The 14,207-nt window shown below is 45.5% G+C and overlaps 1 protein-coding gene across 1 annotated transcript in view; it reads left to right on the top strand.

Moving 5' to 3' along the window:
- The first annotated feature begins 538 nt into the window (after window positions 1-538).
- Window positions 539-14,207, top strand: part of LOC142365697 (uncharacterized) — a 36,016-nt gene continuing 22,347 nt past the window's right edge. The window contains exons 1-3 of the mRNA XM_075446750.1: window positions 539-573; window positions 779-927; window positions 1,641-1,707. The gene's annotated coding sequence lies outside the window, so the exon portion shown is untranslated. The remainder of the gene's footprint in view (window positions 574-778; window positions 928-1,640; window positions 1,708-14,207) is intronic.

Here is a 14,207-nt window from a genome sequence, read left to right as displayed (position 1 = left end):
GCCTTGCTGGCCCGCATGGGTGACACACGCAGGGTGCCAGGGGCACCTCCGGCCAGGCACCCTGCCAGGAGGGCTGCGAGGCTGCTGGGCCCAAAGGCCTGTGCCATCCCTCCCAGAGGCTTAGCCCCTGCCATCGAGATGGCATCATGCCCAAAGCTGCCAGAAAACATTTCTGGGTCGAATGCATGGCCGGGGTGGGCACCAGGGGAAAGGGGCGCCTGTGCCCCAAGTGCGTGCATGGCTCCTCTGAGGGGCTCAGGGCATCAAACCCGACCTTCTTGAGTGCTGGCGATGGGGGACTAGCAGTCCCCCACCCTTTCCCTTCTCCCCTTCCCCAGCCCTCTATCGCATCCTATCCTTGTCCCCCTCACTGCCCGCCCCTCCTGCTCCCTCTCGCTCCCTTTTTCCGCCCTCACCTTCGCGTTCTGTCTGGGCGGAGGAGGTTTGACCATGCGACGCCGCCGTCTCCCAGCGGCTGCGGCAAGCGTTACGGCGGCGGCTCTCAGTGTCAGCGACTCTGAGGCACCTTGTCGCGGGGAGCGGGATTGCCGCGGCCCGCCTGTCGCCGGCCAGGTAACGGGCACCGTGGGCGGTCCGCCGGCCAGGTGGCCGGCACTGCCGCAGCGAGGGGCCCGTCGCCCTTCCGAGGAGCCTGACCCGGATCTAGGGCTTCGCCGCGGCCGCTGAGCGGGGGGGCCGCGCAGGGCCCCACAGGGCCCCGCCGCGAGCAGGGGGCGGCCGGGCTGTCAGCGGGCACTTGACCGAGGCCTTCTTCCAGGGCTGTGCGTGTATGTCCTTGCTGTCTTTCTCGCTGTGACCGCCTGCCCGGAGTCCTTGCAGCACCCGGTGGCCGGGAGCTGGTCGAAACGGCAGAGGAGCCCCGGCGTGATGGGCAGCGTTTGCTCCGTGGCCAGGGAGCTGGAGAAGGTGATGGCTCCTTCCAATGTCATCACGATCTTCCCTGAGGTTTACTCCCCTTTGCCCTCTTCTATACCCTGTAGCTTTTCCTTTCCTTCCCCTTCCCAAGTTCTGTTACTTCTTGCAGGGGATACGTAGCTTCTCTTTCTGCTCTTTACTCCTGGAAGTAATGCTGGAAATCGCTTTATAATTTTTGGTGGTGCTTTGTTGTTTGTTTCTTCAGTGTAGAGACCTGTGTTGAAAGTCCAATATATGACCCAAACTGGAATTGAAGATGTGTGCATGTTGCAGGACTTACGTTTTTGTGACTCCCTTTTAGTCAGGAGGAAAAAATATAGTTCAGTGGCGTTTACTATGATCGTGAGGGTTTGCTTTTCCATGCTACTTAAATCTTTAAATAAAAACATGCGTAAAAGAAAGTTTCAGTAATTTTTTTTAATCTGTTGGGGTTTTATACATATCTCTATAAAAAAAACCCCACACATATGCAAATAAAGAAGGACTACGGCTGTACGATTTTTTTCCCCGGTTTTTATGCTCTGTCCCATTGGTTGCTGTTGTTTCCTCCCTCTTAAAATGGCACCTGTTTTACAGTGCTGAAAATTAATCCTCAGTCTCATAAAAATGCTTTGTAATCTGTGAATATGAAGTTAGGAATTCCTCTATGATAATGCAAAAACTTACTGTTCATGTTTGACTGCTTGTTTCTGCCTTTCTTTTAGTCCTCTGTGGTGTTGACACAACTGTTGCCTGTGCCATGTGGTAAATTGGATCAGTCAACCGATTCAGGTTAAAAATTATTTTTTTTGTTTGTTTTAAAGTTTTACCACTCTACCTTTTAAGCAGTTATTCCAGAACAAATAGTAGGATGTAGTAGGGGTGGGAATAAACAGTATGGAGATGTGAGGTAGCAACTCTTAAGTTTTTTCCAGGAAATTTCTTACTTTAAATAGTGCCCCAGATTCCTTCCCTGCCACAGGGAGAGACTGAAGTATTAGTGTCCCTTAATATTTTCAGTAAGAGGGAAGTTGGAGATATTTGCCTGAGGGGGACTAGAATTTACATTTCACATTCCTTAGGAGAATGGCCTGATCATAAAGCTGCGGGTTTCTTGGAGAAGAGGCGGGGAAGAGCACTATGGGTCTCTTACTGAAAGTTTTATAGCTTTTCAATCATTGCATATTGGAAGAGTGAGAACAAAATTTTCCTTGGAACAAGGAAAAGATGTTTCAGAATAAGACAGTAGTTTTGTCAGTATGAAGAAATAGTTAAGCATGTCATTCATTGCATAATTTTGGTAGAATAATTATTTTCTTGATGAAGTAGGTACTGAAACTTATATCTCTCCTCTTTTCAGTTGCTGTTTTATGCTAAAAATATTGTTAAGCAGCCTCTGTAATCTTCCTATTTGGAAGGGAGAATCAAGATACATAATTTCAGAAAAGGATTCATGACTAAGTTTTAAATTCAGGATGTCTTTCTGCAGCTCATAGTGAGGTTATAAAATTAGATAGATAGAGGTGTGTGGTGAATGACTTCACGGACCCCAATCTTGTGCTCGATCAGAATCATTTTATTGCTCAAGTGAATACCTTATATATGAATACAATAGTTACTAGAGCCAATCAGCTTTGGATTCGTGGCTTTGCAAATGCCAGTTCACGGTTGCTGTTTTCCAGGATCTTTTGTAGGTGGATGTGTGAAAACAGCTTATCTCCTGAGAACAGAGAAGGGAGGCCCAGGATGCGCTGATCCTTCAGGGTCATGAGACAGTGCTGTTCTGTCTCAAGTTATACCGTTTCCCACATAGGTGCAAGAGAGAAAGTGTATCTCTTGCTTCCAATATCATAAATTTCAGTAGACAGGTAGATGCCTCAAAGCTTGGCAGTATCTAAGTTCCATTTCTAGCTTCAGTATCTAACATCTCATTTTGTAAAAAGGGGATAAAGGAATTTCTCTACCTTACAGAGTTGTGAATGGTCTTATAATACAAACCACTTAGGCTTGTTTTCCAGTTATAATTATCAGCAACTATCCAAAAGCCTACTTCTTTGAGAATCCAATGGTTTGCAGCTTATCTTGCAACTGGATATACAGATCCTGTGATGCTGGCTTCCTTTCAGGAAAGCATTTTGACAGATACAGTTTGGTGTGAGTAACTTCTTTTTTACAGCAAATTCAGAGCATATTTAAAGTCTTTGTCTATCTAATTGGAGCAATTTGTGTACTTGTCAATCTGTAGAAAGAATGTACTGTACCTGTATGCCAGATATGAGTCTTAAAGTAAATATAGGCATTAGAGTTACTAGCAATACAATATAACACTGTTCTTAGGAGATAACTGAAGAAGATGCTGGAATTGTCAACTGTGAGGGCATTTGAATGATTCTTCTGTCACTTCAGCACTATGCTTTTGTTTACTCAGATTAAGAGCAAGGTTTAGTCTAGTTTGGTACAACTTTGTTAAATTACAGTTTCATGTCTTTTACCTAAATTATAAGAGTAATATAGCTTATTGTTTGACCACTGTAGGATTAAAGTTAAAACCTTCAAGCAATAGTTTTATTTGTAGTGGTTTTTTTGCATGTGAAACTTCCGATAGTTCTCCAGTTTTCAGAACTTTAATTGCAGAATAATATATCTGTCCTCTGATTTTGAAGAGTTCCCAAGATCATTTTCCAATAGTTACAAGAGAGACTTTATACTGATTTCCATGAGTTATACTTGATTCTTACAAATATTATGAGTTCCTGTAATGCAAAGATTAAATTTTAAATAATCAGTGCACGTTTAAGCACTTCAGAAATATGCATGCCCAAGTTGCTTGATGATTCTGAACAGGTGACTGGTAACACAACAAGGAAGTAAGTGTTCAGCCTGAAGTTAAGAGAACATGCAGCAATGTTTCTGACATCTTCAGGAAGTTCTGCCTGCCTAGTTTAAATCACTGAAGCAATGGTTATTGAGTCCGTCATTCTTCTGTCTAGTGGTGAGTCTAATAGACCATCAGCAGATGGCTTGAGCTGATACAGAAAGTAGAAGTATCTCTTTTGCTTAGATAGCAGTTTTAAAGCTTTCATGCTGTAAGATCTGTCAAGGTTTGAGGAGCTTAAAATTTTATTGAACGTGCTCTTTTGAGTTTGACCTTTTCGGGAAGGAAAATGCACCTTGTTTGTCTGTCTTTTACCCAATTAATTCAAATTTTACCTCTTAGTTATCTTCAGCTAAACTTTGATTAAAAGGTATAATTTAAATAACACAGTTACATTTCTTCGCAAGTTTTATGTGAATAGAAGGAAAGCAGAGGAGGGACTCTTAAATGTCTTCATCTTGGGAAAGATTGCAGTGTCTCCTTGCATTAGAAAATATGTGTAGGCGGAGCTGGGAAAAGAGAACTTCAAATGAATTTCTACTGAACTGGGAATCCGCTGTTTGTTCCGAAACCACTTAGTAGTTCAGAGAGTCACTTTATTTCACAAGGTGTTGCAGTCAGGATAAAGAGATACTGATTTCTTTTGCAGAAGCAGAGTATTTTGTGTGTGCAGGTGTGATACCTGGCCACACAGTGCCTACATTTCATGATAATGGATTGTTCTTGTCGTTTTTCAGTGCTAGATAATGGTTCTTCAAAATAAATTACCTGCTTCTCATAATTCTTTTGTAAAGACTCTGAGCATAATAGCAAATGTTTTGCTAGTTCATCATAAATGGATACCTGAGGTTATGAAAACAAAGAATTGTGGACATTTGTGTAGTAGAAAGCCTGTTATTCAATTCATGCTGTATGTTCAAGAGAATGAGGAAACATAACAAGCTTTCCTCTGCAGAAAAAGAAGGGGAAGCCGTTTCTGTGGGAAAATAAAGGACTTCTAAAATACGGAAGAAACCTGTTTCAATTGTTATCTTGTTCTTTCATCAATAATAGAGAAAATGTTTATTAAAATTTCAGAAAAGTTTTTTGTTCCTCAAAATAACTAGCTTAGTCTTTATTTTGGGTTTTTTTGTTGGTTTTGTTTGTTTTTTGGTTTGTGGGTTTTTTTACTTCAAAATAGTATTGGCTTTTTTTGTTGCATGTTCTTAAAATCTGGCTTAGTAGACTTCCCAGATCTAGATCTGGGTAGACCAGGGAGCTACACAAAGATACACAAAGCTCTGGCTATGTCTGGCTAATAGAAGCACCATTTAGCCAGTTAGTGCTAGCCAGTATAACATTTTTGTCAAGTTTGGAGTAAGTAGCACGTTGTAGCAGTCGTATTATTTATTATTTCATCCAGCTGTAGTGCATGTCTGCTACTTACTCTCATATGCTGTGTAAGATAATGTATGTGTGGTGTTGTCAGGTTTAGACACATCAGAAGCTTTTGTTTTCTTTAATAAAAAAAGTAGTTAAATTCATTTAACTTCATCAAAATTAATTCCAGTGGCTAACTGTGTCTGCAGACACCACCTGGAATAAAACCTCAAGATAAGACCATGGGAAAAAGTTCTTTGAGGTCTTCCTGTATAAGTGGTGTTTATACATAGTTTCGTTTTGGTTATTCATAGGGGAAAAAGACCTTTTAAAATATGTATTTAACTTTAATTTTACAGTTTTATCTTGAATATCTATTTTGTTTTTAACGCATATCAGAGAAGTACAGTGAATCAGACTCTATTACAACACAATAATACAACTGTAAACTGAAATGCAAAATAAAGCTCCAGGGAGTTTCTTGGTCATAAGATTGTGGTGATGTGAAGGTTTGGACCACACTCAAGTTAAAAGATGTGGAGAGACAAGTAGACATAGCAAGTGGAGAAGATGATGAAAAACACTGCAGTTTGTACACTTAATGAGGATAAGATTTAAAACAAGACTCCAGGCAGCAGTGAGCATTCATCTGATCTTGCAGATAGCCTGAAGCAGTAGTTTGGGAGAAGTAGATGTTCCATATATCCAAGTGTATAATTAATTTAAAACCCATTCCTTTTGACTCTGTCCATACTGTTCAAATAATGATTGTGTGGATAAGAGAGGGCCTAGCAGCAAAATCTTCTGTATTCACTGTGACTGAAAGCATCATCAATGGTTATTTTTTATTTTCACATGTCTTTTGATCATGATCTGGTGTCTGGCTCTCGTGATGGAAGGCCCTCTTGCCCCATCCATCAGTTTCACATGCTTTGAGGGAGAGAGGAGGAGATTTCTAACAAGTAGGATGACTGGATTCCTTTTGCAGTACTTTACATAGGACCTCAAAGTTGCTAATCCATCATTACTTGCTTCTGTCCTGTAAGAGCTGACGGACCAACAACATGCTGTCTTATTTATGACTGGTGTGTTGTTCGTGGATATGCACTTTTATTACTAGGTCAGAGTGACTTCGGTGAACCAGAATGGTGTTTTTGATTTCCTGCTTTTGGCTTGCCTGTTTGGTATTGTGGAAAGTAGGGTGTAGGAGGGCTCCCTGTTTCCTTTAAAATGGAAAGAGGAAGCTTTGGAAAGGCCCCATGGAAGAAAGAAAATGTTGGATGCAATGAAGCGTTAGAGCATTAGGATGTTGCTGTCAAAGTGAAGAATTCTGTCACAGATTATAAAAATAAAAAAAGTGAAAACTACCATGTATCATGTAGTTTAGCCTTCTAATGCACAACTTGTCTCCTAGTGAGCTAAGATCAAGATCATTCTTGTTCTTAAATTTGTATGCGATTTCCATAATGTTTCTTAAAGTTCAGGTAGTTTCAGTATTGGTCCATGTGAGGAAGAGGATCAATAGAAAGACGTGAAAGAGGGGAAAAGAGGTTGGGAGAGTCAAAGTTTGAGAATGGGGGCAAGGGAGGGATGTATTGTTATGGAAATGGCTATTTTTCTAATGTGTTTGCAGAAAAATAAATAGAGCAGGAGGTGATGACAGCAAAATGTTCCTGATGACGCTTTTTAAATTGCTGCTCATTATTGGGCATATAACTTGGAGTGACTGATTTTAATTACATTTGGTTCTTTAACTTTTGGAATTAGAAACTCAAAGGGGGAGGAATGACAGCCTTTTTAGCAAGAGAAGGTTTAATAGAGAAGACAGACATTTAATGTATGTTTATATTGAAAGATAACTAGTGAATAAGCAATGTGCTTGCTTCTGCACTAGAACAGCTGAAAGCTTTTCTTACCACCTCTGTGGCGACTAGTCATTGTGGGCTCAAAACTGCAGGTTACTTACCTAAAGTCTGGCATATCTTTAATAAAAAACATTATTACATGCTAGAATAACTTTTTTTTTCCCTGAACTGACTGATCTGAGAACCTAATGATCTTCTCTCTACTTTGAAGATTTGAAGAGGAGTGGGGATATTAAAAACAAAACAAAACCCTGGGAGGGTAGAGGTGAGGATTGTTGGCACTAGTATCCTAAAACAGAAGGACATAATATTTTCCTTCAGGGACTAAATGGTTTAAAATAGGTTCTGACACTGCGTTTGAAAACTACACTTATTTTGTTTTCAAAACAAACCAAAACAAAACCCCAAAGGGCTTTCATGTTGGTATTTCCTAATACCAAATATTTAGTATCTCTAAGTTTGAGAGAAATGTATTTGTCAAATTAAGAAATTGATAGAAAGATTATGAAATGCCGTATGGATACATGGACAGGGGAATTTGAATGCCAGCTCTCAACAGATACAATTTCAAATCTGTGTTAACAAAATAATAAAAATTGCTTTAGTGGTGGTGGTTTAATATATACTGTTTAGCATGTTTAACTAATACTTGAAAAATACTACTTTTTGGGTTGCAAAAATGACCTTGATGTTGCCTTAATGTAGGTTTAAGCATCATGATTCAGTTAACCGTGTTATTCTATGTCCTGGGTTCGGCCAGGACAGGGTTAATATTCACCAGAACGAGCCGAAGCCTCCTGGAGTTGGAGGAAGAATGCTTCGTCTATCAGCTCCTATTGATCTTTCCATTCTCCTCTGCGGGGAGGGGAGGGGCTGCCGCGCGGTGCTTTTGTTGCCAGCCGCAGCCAAACCATAACATTATATTTGGCGCCCAAGCGTGGGGCGGGGATAACGGCAGGGCTGAGCGGCGGGTGTTAAAACAGCTTTCTTAGACTTTGTTAAAATTTATTAGTATGCATTTACTGTATTAGTTAAATAGTTGCCGGTAAAAATGTTTCTGACTTTGGTAAAATGTCTCTGGTATTTAAACCCGTATTTGCTTTATGTGTTCATTGCCGTGCTGTTCATCATCACTGGGAAAAAGATCAGGATGACGATTTTACTATACTGTATGATATCGACATCACTATGCATGAAATTAGGCTTGTATTTGCATGCGGCACTGCGGTCATTTCCGTACCTCCGATCCTACGTCTTAGAATTCGTTAATAATTGAACCCACTCTGTGGGGAAAACCAGGCGGGATACCTTCCCCCACTCTTTCAACCCCCCTTCTCTCCTTCAGGCTAGTCCTAACGGCTTTTGAGAATTTCGAGTACCCATGGGATGCTCAGGCCAGCACTCTCCTATTGTTCTGCCTCCTGAATGGGTTGCAGGTTTTGTTTAGGGTTAAACAAATAGTTAAGAACATTGTGCAGAGACCTGCCCCGGGGCTGGATAGCTCTGAGTGGCTGGGTGTGTGGGACAGCATGGGCAAGTACCTAGGGCAGTGGGCACCTCCGGTGTCTTTGAAACTCACCCCTGAACAAGTGCAGAATCCGGAGAAACTAGTAAAATATTTGGATAAAGTGTGCTGCCACCCTGGGAATTCCAGGGAGACACAAATCACTGCAACATGCTGGGGTCTGGCCCATGCCTACCGAGCTGCCCTGTTCAACACTGTTCAGTGCCTTAAAGGGGAAAGGGGGGGAAGCGAAGCTGCAGGTACTGCAACTGGTGCTGCCCCCCAAGCCGGCCCTGCAGCCCCTCCAGCCCAGCAGGCAGTCACAGCCTCCCCAACCGGCACCACCGCTGCCACTGCCATGATCACAGGGTCTGTCTTGGTTTCCCCGGCAGGCACGACAGCGGCTCCAGGCCCAGCTCCAGCAGCAGGCATCGCGGCTGAGCCCAATAACCAAACTGTGCCAATAGCAGTCTCCCCTGTAAAACAAAAGAAAGACGCAAAGAAATCAGATCGCTCCGGGAGGGATGACAATGAGCCAGGGTCATCGCGGGAGATAGAGACAGAGATCATCACCCGGTCCCTGTCCTTGAGCGAGCTGCGAGACACGCGGAAAGATTTCAGCCGCCACCCAGGCGAGCACATTGTCACCTGGCTGCTGCGATGCTGGGATAACGGGGCCAGCAGCTTGGAATTAGAGGGCAAGGAAGCCAAGCAGCTGGGATCCCTGGCCAGGGATGGGGGCATTGACAAGGCCATTGGGAAAAAGGACCAAGTCCTCAGCCTCTGGAGGAGACTTCTGTCGGGTGTGAGGGAGAGGTACCCCTTCAGTGATGATTTTGTATGCTATCCTGGCAAGTGGACCAATATGGAAAGGGGTATTCAGTACTTGAGGGAATTAGCTGTGCGGGAGCTGGTTTACTATGACACAGACAATGAGCAGGTACCCACAGACCCAGATAAAATCCAGTGCACACCATCTATGTGGAGGAAGTTTGTGCGGAGCGCACCATCCTCATATGCCAACTCACTAGCAGTAGTAGACTGGAAAGGTAAGGAGGCACCAGTGGTGGATGAAGTGGCTGTCAGACTCCGGCAATATGAGGAAAGTCTCTCTTCCTCCCTTGTCTCAGCTGTGGAGAAACTGGTCAAGCGACTCGTAAAGAATATGTCCTACTCCCCACCTGTACGGGCCAGTGTCTCAGCTGTTAGGGGCAGGCGTTCCTCTGCTCAGGAGAGAGAATACAGAGGCTACACACCACGGGACACCCTGTGGTTCTACCTGCGTGACCACGGAGAGGACATGAGGAAGTGGGATGGAAAACCCACCTCAAGTCTAGAGGCACAAGTGTGTCAGTTGAGAGGTAAAACAATCACCAAAGGGGATTCCGTTAAGAAAAATGCTGCTCCAGTTTCCAGCAGCCAGCTCTCCAGACAAGGTAGACATTTTGATCTTGATTCCGATCCTCTGGAAGGGACCTCCAAGTCATTTTTACAGCAGGTGAGCAGCAAATTCTCTGACCAGGATTAGAGGGGCCCTGCCTCTAGCCAGGTGGAGGAAAGGGACAACCGTGTTTATTGGTCGGTGTGGATTAGGTGGCCTGGCACGTCAGATCCACAAGAGTATAAAGCTCTAGTGGACACTGGTGCACAGTGTACTTTAAAGCCATCAGATTTCAAAGGGTCAGAGTCCATTTGCATTTCGGGAGTGACAGGGGGGTCCCAAGAGCTGAGTGTATTGGAGGCTGAAGTGAGCCTCACTGGGAAGGAGTGGCAGAAGCACGCCATTGTAACTGGCGCCGAGGCTCCGTGCATCCTTGGGATAGACTGTCTTAGGAGAGGGTATTTCAAGGACCCAAGGGGGTATCGGTGGGCTTTTGGCATAGCTGCTTTGGAGACAGAAGAAATTAAACAGCTGTCCATTTTGCCTGGTCTCACGGAGGATCCTTCTGTTGTGGGGTTGCTGAGGGTTGAAGAACAACAGGTGCCAATCGCAACCACAACGGTGCACCGGCGACAATATCGTACCAACCGAGACTCCCTTCTCCCCATTCATCAGCTGATCTGTCAACTGGAGAGTCAAGGAGTGATCAGCAAAACTCGCTCACCCTTTAAATAGTCCCATATGGCCAGTGAGAAAATCTACTGGAGAGTGGAGACTGACAACAGACTACTGTGGCCTGAATGAAGTCACACCACCACTGAGTGCTGCCGTGCCACACATGCTAGAACTTCAATATCAGCTGGAGTCAAAGGCAGCCAAGTGGTATGCTGCAACTGACATGGCTAATGCATTCTTCTCCATCCCTTTGGCAGCAGAGTGCAGGCCACAGTTTGCTTTCACCTGGAGGGGCATCCAGTACACCTGGAATTGACTGCCCCAGGGGTGGAAACACAGTCCCACCATTTGCCATGGACTAATCCAGACTGCACTGGAAAAGGGTGAAGCTCCAGAACATCTGCAGTACATCGATGACATTATTGCATGGGGTGACACAGCGGAGGAAGTTTTTGAGAAAGGGGAGAAAATAGTTCAGATCCTTCTGAAAGCCAGTTTCGCCATAAAGCGAAGTAAAGTCAAGGGACCTGCTCAAGACATTCAGCTTTTGGGGATAAAATGGCAGGATGGGCGCCGTTAGATCCCGATGGATGTCATCAATAAAATAGCAGCTATGTCCTCACCAACCAGCAAAAAGGAAGCACAGGCCTTCCTGTGTATTGTGGGTTTTTGGAGGATGCACGTCCCAAATTACAGCCAGATTGTGAGTCCTCTGTACCACGTGACCTGGAAGAAGAATGATTTTGAATGGGGCCCTGAGCAACGCCAGGCATTTGAACAGATTAAACGGGAGATAGTTCATGCCGTAGCCCTTGGTCCAGTCCGGCCAGGGCAAGATGTTAAAAATGTGCTCTACACCACAGCCGGGGAGAATGGCCCAACCTGGAGTCTCTGGCAGAAAGCACCAGGGGAGACTCGAGGTCGACCCCTGGGGTTTTGGAGCCGGGGATACAAAGGATCCGAGGCCCGCTATACTCCCACTGAAAAAGAGATTCTGGCAGCATATGAAGGCGTTCGAGCTGCTTCAGAAGTGGTCGGCACTGAAGCACAGCTCCTCCTGGCACCACGATTGCTGGTTCTGGGCTGGATGTTCAGAGAGAGGGTCCCCTCTACGCACCATGCCACCGATGCTACGTGGAGTAATTGGGTTGCGCTGATCACACAGCGGGCCCAAAAGGGCCAGAAGGCAAAGATTTTGGAGCATCACCAGAGGAGGAGGTGACACGTGCTGAAGAGGCCCCACTGTATAACCAGCTGCCAGAAGAGAAGAAACAGTATGCCCTGTTCACAGATGGGTCCTGTCGCATTGTGGGGAAGCAGCGGAGGTGGAAGGCTGCTGTATGGAGCCCTACACGACAAGTCGCGGATACTGCCAAGGGAGAAGGTGAGTCCAGCCAGTTTGCAGAGGTGAAAGCCATCCAGCTGGCTTTAGACATTGCTGATCGAGAGAAGTGGCCAGTGCTCTACCTTTACACCGACTCCTGGATGGTGGCCAATGCCTTGTGGGGGTGGCTGCAGCAATGGAAGAAGAACAACTGGCAGTGCAGAGGCAAACCCATCTGGGCTGCCTAATTGTGGCAAGAAATTTCTGCTGGTCTGGAGTAGTTGTTTGTAAGACTCCGTCACGTGGACGCCCACGTCCCTAAGAGTCGGGCCACTGAGGAACATCAAAACAACCACCAGGTGGATCAGGCTACTAAGATTGAAGTGGCTCAGGGGGATCTGGACTAGCAACATAAGGGTGAACTAGTCATAGCTCGGTGGGCCCATGACACCTCGGTCCACCAAGGAAGAGACGCGACATACAAATGGGCTCGTGACGGAGGGGTGGACTTGACCATGGACACCATCGCACAGGTTATCCATGAATGTGAAACATGCGCTGCAATCAAGCAAGCCAAGCGGGTAAAGCCTCAGTGTTATGGAGGACGATGGCTAAAATGTAAATATGGGGAGGCTTGGCAGATTGACTACATCACACTGCCGCAAACCCGCCAAGGCAAGCGCTATGTGCTCACAAAGGTGGAGGCCATCACCGTATGGCTGGAAACCTACATTCTACTATAGATCTCAGCTTCATGCATGTTCTGGTTTCGGCTGCCGCCGGCAACAAAAGTGCCACGCGGCCGCCCCTCCCCCCCCCACGGTGCGGAGGAGAATGGAAAGAAACAGGCAGAAACTGGTGGGTCGGGATAAGGGCAGTTTAACAGAACAGCAAACGGTGGGAACAGTAACAACAACGATACAGAAAAAGGGGAATATACAAAACAAACCAGCAGAACAGAACCGCGCTCTCTGACCGCACTGCCGCTGAGCCCTCCCGAGCCGCGGGTGAGTTCCTGCCGCGCCGCCCCCCCCCACCGGAACCCAGCATGACGGCACATGGTATGGAATACCCGGCTCTGTTTGGCCAGGTGGGGGTTGGGTCAGCCCAACCGGCTGTGCCCCTTCCTGGATTCCGGTGAAAATTAACTCTGTCCTGGCCAAACCCAGGACAATGCAATATTTATGTATGATTAGAAAAGCCCAGAAGACTGTTGGGTTGCGTTGTATTTCTGACTGATAAGAATTTTCACATTAAAAGCTGTTTTTCACAAAACCAGACAGATTCAAAATGCACAAGTAAGATTCAGAATTTAAGTTCCAAAACCCAGAGTACCTTGAGAATTTAATTGACATCATCTACCTCAATAACATGCTGATTTGGCCTTTCACTCATGACTAGACACGAGCAAAACCAGTATCTGGTGTTTCTATCTGGGGGAGGAAATAAATGCAGAACAAATCAGCAGTAGGAATTATTAGAAAAGTGTATAGCTCTCAGTGTGTTAGACTAATGTAATAGGTCTCCCCTGAGGCACTGTGGGAAGTCTTGCCTGTTAAGCAGTCTATGAATGGTGAGGATGGAAACACTAATTACATTAATACGGTTGGTAATTTTAACTTTTAGCTACATACCCAGTTTTGAATGTTGCTTTTGCTGACATCTCTGTATAGAATCATAGAATCATAGAATGGTAAGGGTTGGAAGGGACCCTAAAGATCATCTGGTTCCAGCCCCCCTTCCTTGGGCAGGGACATCGTCCATTAGACCAGGTTGCTCAGAGCTCCATCCAACCTGGCCTTGAACACTGCCAGGAAGGGGGCAGCCACAGCTTCTCTGGGCAACCTGTTCCAGTGTTTCACCACCCTCATGGTGAAGAATTTCTTCCTAGTATCTAATCTAAATCTGCCCTCTTTTAGTTTACAGCCATTCCCCCTTGTCCTATCATTAGACACCCTTGTGAAAAGTCCCTCTCCATCCTTCCTGTAGGCCCCCTTCAGGTACTGGAAGGCTGCTATAAGGTCACCCCAGAGCCTTCTCTTCTCCAGGCTGAACAGCCCCAACCCTCTTAGCCTGTCCTTGTAGGAGAGGTACTCCAGCCCTCGGATCATCTTCGTGGCCCTCCTCTGGACCCGCTCCAACACATCCATGTCCTTATTATGTTGGGGGCTCCAGAGCTGGACGCAGTACTCCTAGTGGGGTCTCATGAGAGAAGAGTAGAGGGGCAGAATCACCTCCCTCGACCTGCTGGCCACTCTTCTCTTGATGCAGCCCAGGGTACGGTTGGCTTTCTGGGCTGCAAGCGCACA

This window comes from Opisthocomus hoazin, chromosome W, assembly GCF_030867145.1.
Source record: "Opisthocomus hoazin isolate bOpiHoa1 chromosome W, bOpiHoa1.hap1, whole genome shotgun sequence".
NCBI lineage: Eukaryota > Metazoa > Chordata > Aves > Opisthocomiformes > Opisthocomidae > Opisthocomus > Opisthocomus hoazin.
The sequence above is the reverse complement of the archived record's forward strand: the minus strand, read 5'-3'. Positions and strand labels throughout refer to the sequence as shown.